We start from the raw sequence: 17,159 nt of genomic DNA, 5'->3' as shown, positions 1-17,159 counted from the left end.
AAGAACAGTGTACACCTTATTCTCAGGTCACTGACTCGAGAAGCATTTCTGTTCTATTAAGTTTCATTATCTTTAAAGCCCTCTGAACTATGTGAAGCTTTAGTATGTGAAAATTTCATAACCAGAAGCCCTTTTCTTACGGACACTATCATAATCTAATCTTCAGTGGTTAAAAAATAACAATCTTTTAGTCCCAGTCTGTATCATCAGCAGTCAGTTTTCCATCAAATAATTGTGTTAAATGTCTTTTGCTTTTTTTCTGTTATCTATCAAGAATGGTTTTTATTTTTATTTATGGAGTAAGTTTGGTCAAAAGTTTTCTGTAAGGCTTTAATGAAATTATAGTCAAACCTAAGAAAAATATCATGTAATCATTAAATTATGGGGGCCACAGAACAAGCAAAGCCCACCCTTATAAGATATTAAACCATGGATATTTTCCAAGTACAAAAGATACATGAATTAAAAGACTGTGATTGTACTTTGGTTCTTTTGAATAACCTTAGCACACCTGAGCTTATGATTGTCCTGAGGTGTACTCTGCTTCCTGGGGAACATACATGGAGGTGCCTTTATGGGACTGCAGAACAAATGAAATTGCATCAAAGATGTATAACTTATTTTCTCCATAATATTAATAGACATGAAATGAAAACGGGTCCTCACAGTTTCATTTTTAGTATTTGTAACATTTTGAATAGGAGTGTCTGAAACCTCCATACAAAGGGTTTTTCGGAGAAAGGGCCAGGGATGGGAAGGGACTGGAAGGGCTGTCCCATGGAGACAGTGCCATAGAGAGAAAAAAAAAGGACACTCTCACTTTGTGTGTTGTGGTTGCTCAGTTACTGTTCTTAATTAGACTGTAAAAACAGATGACACAGTACCCTAACTAGTACATAATTATCTCTTTCTTTTTTCTTCTAATATTGTAAATGGTCCTCTACAGAACACAGAAATTCCTTGTGAAATAATCATGCTTTTTGTTTCTTAAATTCATTCCAAGTCATAAAAACAAACATAAGTTCCTTACGCAGTTCTGTCATTTTTTTCCCTTTATAATAAGGATTTTCTTTCTGTTATTCTCCTCACAAGGTAAAGACAGAGGATGATTTTGGAGGAAAGAGTGGACTGCAAGTGTGGCTATATTGCATTATTTTCAAATGTATGCAGTTTAACATAGGATTGCAGCAGAAATAGAATCATAGAGTGGCCTGGTTGAAAAGGATAACTATGATTATCTAGTTTCAACCCCCCTGCTATGTGCAGGGTCACCAGCTACAAGACCAGGCTGCCCAGAGCCACATCCAGACTAGCCTTGAATGCCTCCAGGGATGGAGCATCCACAACCTTCTTGGGCAACCTGTTCCTTTGTGTTCCCACTGTCAGAGTGAAAAACATCCTCCTAATATCTAACCTAAACCTCCCCTGTCTCAGTTTAAAACCATTCCCCCTTGTCCTGTCACTATCCACCCTCATAAACAGCCGTAAAATAATTGCTATTCAGTCTGTGTAGTATGTATCATTTTATTATTGGGCATCTTGGAGAAAAACACCAGGTTGCCATCTTCAAGCGTGTGATCATTTGTTCAGAATTTTTTTTTAGTTTTATGTGTCCATAAACCCTGTATGAAATTATCAGTGTTTAACCTGGCAAAAAGCTCAGCAGCACACAGCTGTTCACTCATTCTTCATCCTCCTAATAGGAAAGAAAAAAAAAAAAAAGGTAGGAAGTGTAGGTTGAGATAAAAACTTTTTACTAATGCAGAAGAGAAAGAGAGAATGGTAATTATATATATATACACATGTATTTACAAAACAAGCAATGCACATAATATTGCTCACCACCTGCTGATCGATACCCAGTCAGTCCCTGAGCAGCAGCTCCTCCCCTGGCCAATTCCCTCAGTTTTATAGTTTTTCACATGGTATCATGTGGTATGGAATATAACTTTGGCCAGTTTAGGTCAGCTGTCCTGGTTCTGTCCCCTCCCAGCTCCTTGTGCCTCCCAAACCACTTATGGGTGGAAAAGCTGGAAAAACTGGAATGGCCTTGGCAACATCAGTGTAGTGTCAATATTGTTATTCTCCTATAGCCAAAACATAGCACCATACTAGACTTGCGAAACTGTCACCTCTGTACCAGCTGAAACCAAGAAAAATATGAATTGATGTATTCTAAAAATTAAATTATATAAGCGATAAAATATTACATATGGAAAATTGATTCTGATATTTGTACTACATTAAAAAATAATTAAAAGTGTTAATTAGAAGTATTAATTCCTGGAACTGTAACAGTGGTGTCATGACCTTCAATGGCACTTCCGTATTATAATTGAGGACAGAAACATAGGAAGTAATTAAAAATATCACAATGGGATTAAAAAAAAAAAACAAAAACCATCTTCACTGCACTGAAGATCTGTCTGTCACACAATACTTTTTCTCAACCTTTCCTGTTTGTGGTGATGCAACTGAATATTGGGAAGTAGAAGGTGATCAACCTGTGGCCTTAGTAACTGGTTGAATTCTTTGAAAGCTGAAGTAACAAACACAGTATGTCAGAAGAAGGGAGAGAAAGCAGCCTGCCCACTGTGAATAAATGTAGCTGTTCTCAGTGCATCTCCAGTGAGACTTGTTTTGTGATGTACAGGCTATTATGTCAGGGCAGATAAGTAATCTGGGAAATCTTCCAGAGAAATCATTACAAAATAAAGTTCTCAAGATTAGCTGTGCTGTTTAACTATTTTCCTTTCTCAGAGTGTCACTGCTAGTAGCACTGAAGATTGCACTGGATGATGGACTGAGAGCATAAAGTGCTTGCAGAGCAGCACTGATGCAAACATTGTTTTCTAGTACGCTAAAATTATTCCTTAACAATCTGTAGCCATTTTCTGAGAATTAAGAGCTCTGTCATTGCTATTGCACCATGTGACTATGAGCAAACAAGTCATGTTTTGGAACAGAAAAATAACTTTCTCGTCTGACATCTGAGAAATGATGCAGCAGGAGTAATACACCTGATTGTTACTTGTACTGATGGTATCTCCTTGCCTGTCTGGTTCTGCTAATCTTTTCTACATTATCTTGTGCTTCAGGACAAAAATCAGCCTAAACTGAAGAGGAGGGTATTAATGATGACACTGCTTCCAGCATTTTGTCTGTGACAACATCGTACTGATTATCATGTTGTTATAGGTGGTGTCTTTCTGGTCCCGCTTTCAGAGATATCTGGAGAACTGGAGGGCAAAGAGCACAAGATGGGCACCGCTCTTTGCTGGGAAGATCTATTAAAGACAATGCAATAATCTTGTTTTTAAAAAGTTTTTGAGGATTTCCTTCAAAGTTAGAGTCTGTTTTGTCATAAACCTTTATTACCTGTTTGCATCACTAAACGCATACGAAACAATCCTTGAGTACTGCATTACCGTATGGGAATTGCAAGGTCATGACCTGAAGTAATGGTTGAGCACCAGGTGAGAAGGTGTGGCTAACCCAGGAAGCTTAGGTGCTTTGCTTGCACCTGAGCAACCTAAAGGGCTGGACCCTGGGTCCACCCCTCCTTACCCTCATTTAAGAGTTACCAGCCAAGGGAGCAGTATCTCTCTCTCTTCAAAGACTGCTCTCTTTTTAAGGCATTGCCTGCCTTTAGAAAGGATGAGCTATTTTATTCTATTTTGCTTTCTAAACTAAATCTTAATAGGCAATCTTAATAGCATGTTTCTGTTTTAGTAGAAGGTATTGTTATTGCCTTCTATTACTCCAGTTACATACAGTGGAGTCCAGTGTGAGGGGCTGATTTTACTGGTGGAATAGGGGACAACAAAAGACCTGCTTCTGGATTTTGCTGCTGTAAGGTTTTGTGGAAGTAGAGATGGTCTGGAGCTACTTTTTCCCTCTTTGTAGGCAGCTAGCCTGCAGGTAAAACCTGAACCTTAGCAATTCATAATAAGCAGACCTGCAATGACCTTAAATTAACTAACCAAGAATCTCAATGACGAATTAGTGTAGCTTTAATACTTTATGCACTTCACAAAATCAAGAATTGAAATAGGTGAAATATTTGTGGTATTTTAAATTTTGTAATGGCAACTAATCTTTATGTGTAAACATCAGTGAAAATACTTCTCTAAAACCATCCTTGCAAGTAATGTATACATATATAGGAGAATAGACCTTTCTGCACATGGTGGCAATTAAATACTAACAAGTTAATATTAGTATCAGTCTGTGATGTTCCAGTCAGACCCCTGGAATTAGTCACAGTAATAGACATGAATAAAATATGATGACACAAGTTATTTGATTGTAAGTTAACAGTAAACCTCAGTCACAGGAGACTTTTAAACTTCTAATAATTACTCTCTTGTTCTAAATGCCAGTGGCATTAATACCTAGAATGTTGCTGTTCCAGAAATTCTAATTACCCAAGGGGTGCTGTCATTATTCAGAAGAGTTGATATTTCTTATTTTATTACTGGCTTTTCAAAGCTAGAATCCAATGCTTAATTTCTCTTCTCCCTCAATGACAGTATCTCCAAAGCCGAATTCTTTAGCAATCTAAATGTTTGTATCTGTGCTGGCTTTAATGAAGGTACACCAATGCATTTCATTGCCCATTTTATCTAGAAGTCAGAGCTTTGGTGGTAAAGAATGAAAATCTCCTAGTGAATATTTCTCCCCCTGGAGCACAACGTTAGTTTTGAATTACGTTTGTCCAGAATTCTAATAATACCTTGTTGTTTATATAATATATAAGGGTTTGTAACTATTCCTAGCTTTAAAAAAGGAGTGTAACAGATGAGCACACACACTGTATATGAGAAGGTGCAGTTTCATAGTGCCACAGTCTTGTGCTACCTTCTGAAGGAGCAATTCCTGTGACTGTATTTTTTTTTTCCATATATTTTACAGTAGTGGAAAAGAAATTGATTTTTATTTATTTTTTCAGAAAAAATCATTTCTTCCTGTATTCAGAAAACCATCTGATCCTTCACAAATTTTGAAGGATAAGAGATAACTGTGATAGTAGTAACAATTCAGTGTATTGCCTGAGTTGTGTTTGAGCAGGGTCTAGAAGACAAGTTTCCACATAGAATGTGGAACTGGAAGCAGAGAGGGAATCAAAAGTAATGCAGATGGAGTGGAACTTGAACTCTGGTGGAATGAATACAGAAACATATGTTGATTTCAGTAGATGAATGCATCTCCAGATGATATTCACATAAGTTTTGCATCTGTTTTCTGTACAGATCAAAGTGAACAAAATGGGCTAGATAACAAACATAGAGCAGTAATGAATAAGTGCTTGATATCTGCCATCCTGTGTCAGAGTTCTGGTTATTTGTTCAGGATTTCGAGAAACTTGGTTGGTCTCTCTCAGAATTCAGTATATTTACATTCGAGGTGGTACTTTGTCCACATGTATCAACAAACTTATTAGGTGTAAGTCAAGCAGGCTTTCTTGTTTTCTTGGAAGAACTTGTAAAAACCACACACAAAACAAATTCCTGGACTTTGAGTTGTACCTGCAGTGAACAATCAAATGTAATTTCATTAGCGCCCCCTTTCTATGACTTTTGCAGGATAATTTATTCCCTTGACCATGTTATAATTTAAAAGAAGTAAGAGCTTGGGCTGAACAATACTGCTGCAGGAATTAGGGATGAAAACTTAGTTTTAATTAAATTACTGAAATGGAATAGTCACCACCATGGTCATTACTGTGATGTATTCAATGAAACTTCTTATAACATTTCAGTTTATTTTGCATCCTGTGGCACAATTGAAAAAAAAAAAAAAAAAAAAAACTGTTGAAATACCTCTAAAACATTATAATTATTTATATTGTAATAGAAATCCAGCTAATTTGATTATACCAATGTAGTTGAAATAGTGCCACTCTAGGACTAGTGTTGGGTTGTGGTAATCTGTGATTTATTCCTGTGTGATTTACTCACGCTGTATTAATAGAGATTTTTCTCTGAGTTTTTGCCTGGTTTTATTTCTTGCTTCCCTTTTGTAAGTAAGCACAATCTACATAAATACAGCTCTTAAAAAAATTTAACTTGCCCTCAAAAATCAACAGGAACAGATTTCCTTTGCCTGAGGTTTTCTTTCTTTAGTAAGGGAATTCCAAAGAAGTCATACTGGAGATGTGATCCATGTATGCCATTCATCAAAGTTTTATGAGTTTTCTTTCAGAGAAAAAGAATCATCAGCTTGCATAGAAAGTGTTTCATAGGAGGCTGTTTGGTTGGGATTTTTGGTTTTTTTTTCACTTTCTTTGTGATCTTTCTAAGATACATATCTTGGAATTCAAGAAGTTGTGGACGGCATTGTACTTGAATTAAGTTTAAATCATACAGTGAGATACTGTTCACCACTTTTTCCTTTATTTTAACATAAGGATATTGTAATTTTGCTGTTCAGATCTTAAGACTTTACTATTCAATATTTGTACTTCTTTATAGCAAAAGACAAATTCAGAAATAACTTCAATTTCTTCAAGGATTGTCAAATGCAGATGTTTACCTTGTTTTCTGTCTTGTAAACTAAGTATACCCTCTACACAGTGATCTGCATGCTGTGCAAAAATTTACTTTATTATGGCATGTGAATAGATGAATGCCCCCGTTGTATTTGCATGAATAGTTGTGGTGGTTTGTTTTCTTCTTAATATCAAGTAGGTGAAATCTGTTTTGTTCCTAAACAGGACAGCAGAATTCAGTCATGGATAGTGAAGGCGTTTCTGTTACCCAGATGTGCAAGTCAGTGAACTTCTATAGTTTCCCATCTGTAGCCATGCCATCAACTCGGATTCTTTTATGTCAGATCAGTGTGGGCTTCCCTGTCCCAAAGTTAGGCTGAGAGTGACTAAATTCAAAGCTGTCTGAAGTTCCTGCATGTCTCTGCACTGCCAGTTGCCTATAGCAATGCTGTGCAGCTATATATCTCTAGAAAGGGACTGCAAACCAAATCCACATGTAGGTGTTAGCTCATGCAGTGTTATACGTGAGAAGGCATAAGTTATCTAGAAGTATCAAAGCAGCATTTGGTGATGTTTTTCACATTGTATTTCCTGATCTACAGTCCTGCTAAGTAACTTCCAAATGTACTATACTGAGATGGATTTCCTGGGCAGGGGTGCTTTCTGGACAACTTCTCCACAGCTGGTGTCACCTGAGCTTATAGACGTTAGAACATATAGACGTTAGCTGGCTGCAAGTGGCATGGAAGTTAAATGGAAACAGCATAACCCTCTTTGTTTCTCTTCCTCCAGCAGAGGGTGAAAGGGAAATTAATTCACCTTTTAAAGCAATATTCTTGAAACAGCACCAGTTGTATCTGGAAGTAACATTAACATCCACTACTATTATCTATGGACTGTTTTCACATTCCTAACTAGAGTCTTAGAGCAAAACATGCTAAAGAATTCCTGTCTGAGGATAACTGAGTTGCAAAAATATGTATAGCAGGTACTATTGCTAAGACATACAATTAGACTAGTAGGAATGTAATCATTTCTTTGTCTTTTCTTTTTTTTTTTTTTTTTTTCCCTCCTCCTCTTTCTGAATCTTTGATTTGTTCTCCCCTTCCTGGCAGTAATCTAGCAAATATATGTAGATCTTTAGGGTCAATGGGATGCTTGTTAAAATTAAGTAATTTGCATGCATGCTTTTTGAATCAGCTCTGTGGCTTTGTAGGCTGCTCAGATTTTCAGCTGCTACTGGAGTCACGTTGACATCTTCATATTAATGGTTTTTAAGTGGCTTTAAAAATAAAACACAAATATACTACTTATTGCAATAATTATTGTTTATTGTGAAGATTAATGATCTCTGAAGTGTATTAGAACTTGTAGATACTCAGCACCTTGCAGATAAAGGCTTCATTGTTAAGACAGTTTTTAGAAAAACTGAAAAATATTTATATTGGGCAGCCCTTTATGTAGTCTTCTTGATTTAGTTATTTCAGTAAATATATAAAGGGGTGTTAATATTACTTTTTTTCTTTTTTTTTTTTTTTTTAAAGCTATGTCTTGCTGTCATTTACAATGATTTCAGTCTGTCTGGGAGTAGCTTATTGTTCTTCAAATTCAAAATTGGCAGTGAAATGTAACTACCACTTCAAACATTGATATGCTCTTACATCTTTGCACTAGTCTCATTTTGCTTTTATTTATTGAAGCAGGCTACATTAAAAATTGAATGATAGGTTGCAGACAAATCAGTGGTGTTAAAGAGTGAATGGGTCACTAGGCTTCTCTGTTTTCATTCATTCCTTAAAGTGACCTGATTATATATCTGTTTACTGAACCATTAAGTGATTTGCTTAGACTTGAAGTTCATAACAGAGCATTGTATCTTTCTCTCTTGGATTAAAAATACATTTGGGGGCATCATATTAAACCCAAATGATTAGAAGAACTTTTGTGACAAACTTCTTCCCTATGAAAAAATGAGTAGGAACGGCACTTTCCTGATTTCCTTTGGCATGACACACATGAGATTATCCTGAAGTTACTGCATATCCTTAAATTTTGGTAATTAATCTCATGGAAAAAAAACTTGGAAGTTTGATTATGAGTGTAAGCTGGCTACAGAGAAAATATGTCAGAGAAAAAGGGATCCTTGTTCCTGAGATAATCTTCTGAAAATAACTGAAGAGGACAAATGAGAATTCTGTTTCATGCGAATGTTTGAGGGTTACTGAGATTTGGAGGTGGGTTATGTAGCAGATTCGTTTGATTAGGGCTAGAGTACAATGCATTGCTGAAAGAGATTGTTAATGCTGCCTGCTTTGACCACAGCTGACAGATGTTCTCACTGCTGAGTCATTAATTTGTGCAGGTAATAACAAATATATGTATACTTATTTTATCTGTTTATGTAAATGTGCACTTAGTGTGTATATATATAAAATAGAGAGTATACATATATTTGTATACATAAAAGGGTTATGTATTTAAAAAAAGGTTTTAAGGGACCTAGTATATGGATCAATGCTTACAGGCAATTTGAAGTTCAGTACATCATATTAACTGAGCTCCCCTAGAATGGTATATTTTTCTACAGTCACTGCTTCACTTCCTCTTCTAAGAAAGGGAGGATTTTAAATTTCGTCATCTAAATTTAAGTTTTCTAAAGGGACTCTTTGATATATTTGTTTTTCTAATATGAGTGATATACTCACATAAGAGACATTCATTGATCTGGTACAATATAAGCAAGGCCTGTGGTTAAAGCATTGCTTTTGCTAAAGCCAAGATCATTAGGAAACTGCATCACAAAAAAATAGAAGACTTAAATATGGTGACCTAATATCACAGGCATGAAAAATATATATATATATTTTTTAAATGTCATCAGGATGTGTACTTTCAAGAGCAGAAAAAAAAGTGTTACATGTTATGCTTGACTAAAATAAAAATAAGACAAAAGCAGTCCCCTGGTAGTTCAATACACTTCTGCTGCTCACTGCTTCTTCTCTCATTTTGTGTTCTGAACCCTCAGGAGGGCTTCAGCAGCACAGATACTTGCTTCTTGGCAATCTGTTAGTGGCAGACAGTTCTGTTCAGTAAGCTGTATAGGAGCACATTCAAAAGATGCAATGAATCAGTAGGTCCTTCTCTTCTGCACGCACTGAAAAAGTAAAAACTAGGTTTCTCTAAAGTAGAAGCCAGTCCTGTACAGATGGTAGCAATGTTTTCAACTGCTCAGAATTGTAAGAATAACTAAAGATTTAAAAATTTTATTTTTTATAAATCATAGAATCATAAATGGTCTGGGTTGGAAAGGACCAGAATGATCATCTATTTTCAACCCCTCTGCTATGTGCAGGGTCCACTACCACTAGATCAGGCTGCCCGGAGCCACATCCAGCCTGGCTTTGAATGCCTCCAGGGATGGGGCATCCACAACCCATGTCCTATCTCTTCTTAATATTCAAGATTTAGTAATGTATTCAAATTTCCTAACATAAGTACCAATAAGCTATGTGGTGTGTTGATCAATAAAATTAGAAATCCTAAGATGTACCCAACTTGGTTTCTGGGGTGCATGTGAATTTTGAACTCTTTAATTGGGCAGTTAAAAAACAGTTGATCCTCTTCTGTGCCCTGGAGGATGCATGAGCATCCAAGATCTCTATGGGACTATCTTGCACAGTTGGTGACATAGTGCCCTAAATAGTCATGTTCTGAACTGGTGTTCTAGATGCTTCACAGACAGATCCCAGAAGCTAAGCTTTAAGAAAAGCATCAGATAATACCACTTATACCACTTAGAGCACAGACTGGAAGTGCCTAGCAGTAGGGTTTGTGATTTTTTTTTTTTTTTTTTGTGTGTGTGTGTGTGTGATTTCTATTCTTCAGCTCACTCTCTTATAACAAGCCGAAGTCCTTATTGTAATCTCATGTCTCCGAGAATGGAGGCTTTAACAAAAACACTAAATGTAACCAGACTTGCCATAAAACAACAGGAGCTGGCAGTATAATGAGCAATTGCATTGCTTCAAGCAAGCAAAGCAGAGAACAGAACAGCAGTTACCTAAACTGGCCTATTAATCTTTAAAAGTGTTCCTGAATGCAGGTAGGAACATTCTCGTTAGTCTCAAAAAAGGGAATCATTTTTCTTGTTGGAAATCTTAGCATTCAAGAGAGCTTTCAGAAGTCTTTTTATGGTGCATTTTAATGTCTTTGGACTCTCATACACACCCTTGAATTTAGGACTTGCTATCGCATATGCTTATTTCCTGCAAAGAATTCACCTTGTCTTCTAGCAGGGTAGCTGTATTCCTCAGCTCAGGCTGGAGAGGGAGAATGCAGAGGCAGCCAAAGATAAAGGGAGTTATTAAAATTAACGGTACTGCTATTGCAACATTTCATTCTAAATCGTGCCTTTATCCCCATGCTTTCTCTTTTTTTCACAACCACTGTGTGCAAAATAAAATTATTTGGATAATAACGAAAATGAATCCTGTTTTGGTTTGAGGCTAGATTCAATATGTGGAACAGAAGCAATTATATGGGATTTTGGCACTAATTGTGCCTGCTATTTGCATGTATTTTCTAGGAACATTAGAAGTACCACCTCATGCAAGGATTGGTTTTGCACAGTTTCTCACATCAGGACATCCACAATGTGAATGATGGAGAACTGTGTAAAACCAAGCAGTTTTAGCACAGAGAAAGCCAAGCCAGACATTTATGTTTTAAGAGTAGAAATGCAGTCTCCATTAACATTTCAAGAGTATTCTCAATAGATATGTACTTTCTTGTTGGAGCAGTGTGTTTGTAGAATGCTTAGAGACTGGAATAGTGCACAGGCTGAATCCTTCTGCTTTAAGTGTAAAAAATAATATATTGTAAAATAGTGTGGAAAGAGTTTTCTATAGCGGTTTGTCTTTGAGGGAAGGTATGTTAATGACAAATTTTAATTTCCTTTTATTTAAAACCATGCAGAATTCCCTAGGGATCTGAGCACTTCTGTTTGAAAACAACAGCAAAGATAAAAATAGGTTAAAATGGTGTTCCTGAGACTGAAGATTTACATTATAAACTGCTTTTTTCAAATGTACATAGCCTTATGAATCTTCTAGACAGAAAATTTTTATGATTTTTAATTGGATCCTGTTTATATGTTTTGTGTGTGAAGACTTTTTTCAAGCCTTCTTTCACATGTTCTTGGTACTGCACTGAAATGTTTTCCCGCAGTATACGTGCTGATGAATATACGTGTCACACCAATGCTGCTTTTGATTCTACACTATTAGAGTTGCATTCCAGTCTCCTCTTGATTCTTTGCTTCAGTCAGAAGTACATTTGGCTTGACAGAAGAACACAACAATCTGCTTTGAATTTAGAGAAACCCTTATCTAAGTCTCAGTCTTCAAATATGAAAACAGTGCTCATAGTTTGCCATCACTCCAAACCTTGTTTGTCTCTTACCTATGTCGGGATCATCAGAGGGAATAGGTGAGAGTAATTTTCAGACTAAGTACTTGGCTTAATCAGATCTCATGGACCCCATGGGAGAAAAACAGTCATCCATGGCTTCTTCATGCTCATACTGAACTGCCTATGACGAGTGATGAGTAAGGTGCATATGGATCCAATGATCTTGTCTCATGCTTTTTATTCATTGATCTTAGAGTGTATTTCAGTGATACTGTATTACCTCTCTGGGTTGTTTCTCAAACACAGGGACTGCCATGAAAGTGAGGCAGATCTAGGAAAATAGATGAGCCATAAAACCAGGACTTTAACATGACTCTGAATATTGCCAGAATATCTGTAGAGGCGGACAAGTTGGAGAAAACAATCCCTTGAAGGGTTCTAATGGCCAAATCTAATGTTGCATGAAGAAGGCAGCAGTTTGTTTTTTGCTGTTGTCTTACCTTAGATTTTTTTAAAAGATACTCTTCTTTGAAAGTAAGTTCTGCAAATCTGATTTTAATATTGTTGGAAGGGAGAAAAAAACTTTCTGAATGTGTGATAAATTGTGTAATGCAGAGCAATCATGTTTATTTTTTATCATTTGAGAAGATCACTAAAATAAAATCTGACTAAGCTCAAAGAATAAAGGATAGCAATGACAGTACTGCCTAACTTGAACACTTTTTTTTTTTTTGAGGGGGGACCTCTAATCTCAGTTAGAGGAATGATTGGAACTTTAATAATGATGACCTACTCTCCACAAAGAGTGACCGAGCTTCTTAATGTCTCTTATCCATTCTTTGCCCATGATGCTGGGATTTCCTCATCTATTTTATCTGAAGATCTTGACACTGCAAACTTTTAAGGGTAATGGGTTTACGTGCATCACACCATACCTCTAATTTGAAGTGTATTGGGTGATATGCACACTTGGTGCAGGATATCAGTTCATTTAGAGAGCTGAGTAGTCCCAGTAGGGTCTATGCACTTGAAGGATATTCTTCTTGTGTCTTTTCACTTCACGATGAGGGTGATATACTGACTGTGTTATGCTTTCACTAGTAACAAACTAGAGAGACTGCCCTGAAGCAACATGGTTCATCACTCTACCACATCATCAGTGTCAAGATTACTGAGTGGAGCTACCTCTTACCACTAGTTCATTGAGCAAGTAAAAGATCATCTGTGTAACACTGAAGCAAGAGTTTAAATTGAAAACAATTTTTTTGAGTCAATATTGAAAATCCCGAACAAGAAAATGTGAGAGCTAGTAATAGAAATCTCCCTATTTATCAATGGACTTCTTCAGGGTTATCTGTCCAGATCTTCAAAACCAATCCATTCAGCACAGCAAGGGAAGATGGAGCATAACTGATCATCATAGAGCAAGCCATGACCAGAAACAGTGGTTTCAGGGAAAAAAAAAAAAAGTAGTTAGAAAATTAATGTTATGTTGCCAGTGGGGCATCTTTAGAGAATAAGCATCAGCTATTAACCAGAGATCTTCTACAATTTCAGCAGGTCTTGTGAACACTGGAAGGCATCACTTGCATCTCATAGAGATTAATGTCTCCTTGAAATGAATTACTATGGAATGTGTGTGTCCATTGTCCATGCCAACATCATTGCATCTTAACTACAAACTTAACAGGGAGCAGCGATTTACAAGAAAATGTACTGGTTTTCTCCTTTTCTCCATTACCTTTTATTAGCTATCGATCAGGTTTTGATGTAAATCTTTTCTCCATGTTCATAAAAGCAGGAACAGTCGCAAGTCAGCATTACTTTTTTGTCTTAGAAAATGGAATGAAGTTTTAGTGTATTTTCTTACTTTGTCTGGTGACTTTTATTAAATAATCTTAAATTCTCATTTTTAGTTTCTTGTGAGCACTGTACATAAAGTAAACACAAAATAAATATCCTTCTTATTACTTTTAATAATAAACAGCTTAAACTTCAGCAAGTGATGTTATATAAGCATGTTATAAGTGTTTGTTTCATGATGTTGGAAATATCCAAATAATTTTTGTCAGGATGGTATCTCTGATAAAAAGCAGATTTTATTTGCGATTGCAATGGCGGGAGTCCTGCCATCAGCAGGTTTACATTTGTTATTTACTTGTTAATTTATTTGTTATCTGGTGTCAGTCTTGTTGTCCTGTTGTTTCCAAGATGTCTCAGTGCTCTTGTCATATTGATATGGTGATTTTCTTCAAAGTCTTTGTTAAACAAGAGCAACAGGAGGGAGAGGGGAATGCCAGGCCTTCAGGCGCTTCCTCAGGTATGCCATGACTTGTTCTCTGGTTCGATCTCGTGCAGGATATTCTTGCAATGACAAAATGTATACACCTATATACAGAGCGTGCATTCCATTACAGTACAAAAAAGACAGGGATCTCTTGGAAAGAGTCCAGCGGAGGGCCACAAAGATGGTGAAGGGCCTGGAGCATCTCTCCTATGAAGAAAGGCTGAGTGATATGGGTCTGTTCAGCCTTGAGAAAAGAAGACTGAGAGGGGACCTGATCCAGGTCTATAAATATCTAAGGTGTGGGGGGCAGAATGGCGAGGCTGGACTCTTTTCAGTGGTGAGTGGAGACAGGACAAGGGGAAACGGCGGGAAACTGCAGCATAGGAAGTTCTGCACAAACATGCGCAAGAACTTCTTTACAGTGAGGTGACGGAGCACTGGAACAGGCTGCCCAGGGAGGTGGTGGAGTCTCCTTCTCTGGAGATGTTCAAGACCTGCCTGGATGCCTACCTGTGCTACCTGGTGTAGGGAACCTGCTTTGGCAGGGGGGTTGGACTCGATGATCTCTGGAGGTCCCTTCCAACCCCTACAATTCTGTGATTCTGTGATTCCTGGGAAGGTTCATCTAGAGGATATGTAAACTGTCAGAGATCTTCCCCAAGTTAAATAGAAAGACTATGATAGTGGAGATCGTGAAATAAAAAAATATTATCCAATTGTAACACAGAAACAACATTTGATTCCCACAGCGATTGCCTCTAACATTGGAAAGCAGCACATTATCCACTGAAAAAAATTCAAGAACTTGCTTGTACTTTCTTAAGAAAAGTTCTTAAATTTTATTGAACATATGATTGAGAATAATCCACTTGGCAGCAGCTCTTCCACCATCCAGAGCTTCCAAATACTGAATTCACAGATACTAAAAGACTCTTAGAAATATGCTGGTATTTAAAACCTTTACAATCAAGTGTTGAGTCTTTCAAATTTATATATTTCTGTGGAGGAGAATAAAGACATAAGCTACATTTTCAAAGCCTGGCACACTCAACTCACTTTACAGATTAAATATCTCCAAAAAATGAGTTAGGAGAGTGATTTTTATTTTCGTTTTTTAGGCTTTCATTTATTGATTGGCAGTTTAGCATTTATCATCTCAAAAAGCTTACGGCTGCCATTTTGTGAAGTGATTTGTTAGAGGTCAATCTCATGCACTGAATGGTTTTGTTTGCATTTCTGGAACTGGTCTTTGCTGGACCTTCATTATCCTTTCACTTGTTTTGGAAACTTGGGTCATAATGCACAGAGTGAAAACTAATTATGAAATGCTCTTCTTATGGCCTTTTTCCATAATTTCTGAATAGTGATAATAACAGCAGCTGCAAGTGCTGTGATGACATCTCTTTTTAATCAGATAAAATAACTTTTGTTTTAGTAGTGTTGTTTCCTTCCCTCACTGGAGCACCAGCAGCTTTGAAGTATAAAAGAGTCTGCAGATGTGCCTCATGTTCACTGTTTTCTTAGTAAATGAGCTCATACAATGGTCAGCAAATTCAGGGAGATATTTCTAAATATGATCATAAATTTAAGCAATTAAAAAAAAAAATTCTCGGGAACCAAACATAGCAGTATTTCAGAAGCAAAAGATTTTACCTAAAATTGCCAAAGACAACTATATGCCAAAGTACTTTTAAAGGTGTTGGCAAGGGGGCAGAGCTGTTTCCCTTTCTAAGTCTGCTGTTTTTCTTCTTCGTTGACTGTGAACTAAGCACAAGGCCATAGCTAATAAAGCGTAAAGACCAAAACAAAACACAAAGAAATAATGGAAGGAAACAACAACAACAACAAAAAAAACACAAAACAAACTCCAGACACGCAGACTTCACAATTTATTCTCAGTTACCATAAAGAAATGTTAACTTGCAGCATTTGATACAGGCTAACCCACACTGACAGTCCACTTCTACACTCAACAAAGAGTTACCAAAATAGATGAGTACGTGCATGCTGCTTGATAAATGGCATTTTCTACACTTGACAATTGCTAAAAGTGCTTGTTAACACTGTGCAATCTCTGGCATTGTTGTACAGAGAAAGCCTCTGCTATTTTCTATGACTGTATTTGTAATTACATTTTCATTACACTGAATTATCTGTCAACTTCAGATTTTGTAAATCATTTTCATAGTGCAGCTGAAAATGTTCTAAACTGGTATCAAGGAGCAGCACGCAACGTCAAAAGACAAATGCTTCATCAGCTGTCAATGGTTGATCCTACAAATCTTCATTTTAAGGGTAAAGAAGTTATGGAGAGTGAAAACATCTGCTGACTTGTTACTGCTACCTATCAGCTACAGAGATTGGCAAGATGTAATTCACTGGTTACTTTTCAAATGTGGCCAGAATAAAGTTAGTTAACAGAGGTAGAACTAAGAATTTATACCAAATATACATTTTGTCGATGTGAAACTGTCACAGATAAACTTACAGGACAGATTTTCAGAGTGAGGTACAAGTGAATCGGCATTGGTGCACATGCAGTGTGGACAAATTGGCACATATGAGAATAAGGAAATCTGTGGGCCTGTAGCAAACAATGTTGTACGCATTATTACAGCTACCTCGAAATTGAGTGATATGGGGAAATGGGGAAAACCTAAATGTGAATTATCTAAAGTAGTAGTATGACTTATTTCACATTAATTGCAAATATGAAAGTTGGTTTTGGTATTAAAATGGGTTCTAGTTAACTTCAAGCAGGGACCTGCCAGCCTCTATCTTGCCTTCACAGGATACAATGGTATCATCTCCTAATATCCTGTATTGAGATGGTTTCATTTGCTCCCAGGCCAAGTCTTCAGCTAATAAACACTCCTGAGCCCTCTCTTTTGCAGGCAAACTCCAAAGAGGTGCTTTCAAATGTAAAATTGTCCACAAAGCACTGTTGATTACCTCATGTTGATTTGAGATGCT

General features: G+C 36.8%; 1 protein-coding gene across 3 annotated transcripts in view; it reads left to right on the top strand.

Moving 5' to 3' along the window:
- NKAIN3 (sodium/potassium transporting ATPase interacting 3) overlaps nt 1-17,159 on the top strand; it is a 332,338-nt gene that overhangs the window by 232,512 nt on the left and 82,667 nt on the right. The window lies entirely within an intron of this gene.

This window comes from Lagopus muta, chromosome 3, assembly GCF_023343835.1.
Source record: "Lagopus muta isolate bLagMut1 chromosome 3, bLagMut1 primary, whole genome shotgun sequence".
NCBI classification, from domain to species: Eukaryota; Metazoa; Chordata; class Aves; order Galliformes; family Phasianidae; genus Lagopus; species Lagopus muta.
This window is presented reverse-complemented; position numbering and strand designations above follow the sequence as displayed.